Below are 1,026 nucleotides of genomic sequence, written 5' to 3' on the forward strand. Positions count from 1 at the left end.
GAAGGGAGGGAAGGGGAGGGGAGAGGGAGAGGGAGGAGGGAGGAGGGAGGAGGAGGGGGAGAGGGAGAGGGAAACCAGAGCTCCTTGCTGGAATTCTTGCCAAGACCACAGGATCAGGATGTTCCTGAGACCGCTGCTCAGGGGGGCCTCTACCCTAAGCTGTCTATTGAGTATATATGTCCTGTTCTCAATATATCCCTTCTTGTGCTCACTCATTTCCTAAACTACATCAAAGAAGTAAGAGTTTTATCTGACATATAACCCAGAAATCAAAAGCAGGTTTTAAAAAACTCTAAAGCGAGAGTCCCACCCTGCACATTCTCACTTCACTAAGTTCCAACACACTGGTAATATTTCTTCTTTACTCTTTCATTTTCATTTTTTTAAAAATCACTCCTGAGAATTTTAATGTTGAGAAAAGTTTCATAATGAATGTGCTTGGCTACTCTGTGGAAGATCAGCTTCATTGAATTTAAGATATTGACTGTCAGAGCCGGGTGATAACCTACTTATGACCCATCAAGACAGAAAATGATGGTCGATCACTTCATCTCATCTTAGGGCATCAGTGCCTATTTTTAGGTTAAGTGGATCATCATCCGTGGTAAATGACCACTATAGAGAGTATTCCCAATCTATCACCTCCAAAACTTTGTTCCATCACTGGGCAAATTTTCCATGACTCTTCCCAGGCTTTCTTTTCCAAAATGCAAATGTTCTTATAAAAGGTAATATCCTCATCACTGTGATGTTAGTAAAGATGTTCCATCGCTTTCCTCAAATTCCCTGAGAAATTCTTTCTCCCTGACATTCATGAAAGAGGAAGAAATGGTAACCACTCAGATCCAATGATATGGAGCTGGGACATCTGAAGGATGGGGTCCTTTGTAGGCTTTTTTTTTTTTTTTTTGCTTTTTTTTTTCAATACTGGGTTAATCTGTATAACCCTGGCTGTCCTGGAACTCACTTTGTAGACCAGGCTGGCCTCAAACTCAGAAATCCACCTGCCTCTCCGCCTCCCAAGTG

Source organism: Mus pahari, chromosome 15, assembly GCF_900095145.1.
Source record: "Mus pahari chromosome 15, PAHARI_EIJ_v1.1, whole genome shotgun sequence".
NCBI classification, from domain to species: domain Eukaryota; kingdom Metazoa; phylum Chordata; class Mammalia; order Rodentia; family Muridae; genus Mus; species Mus pahari.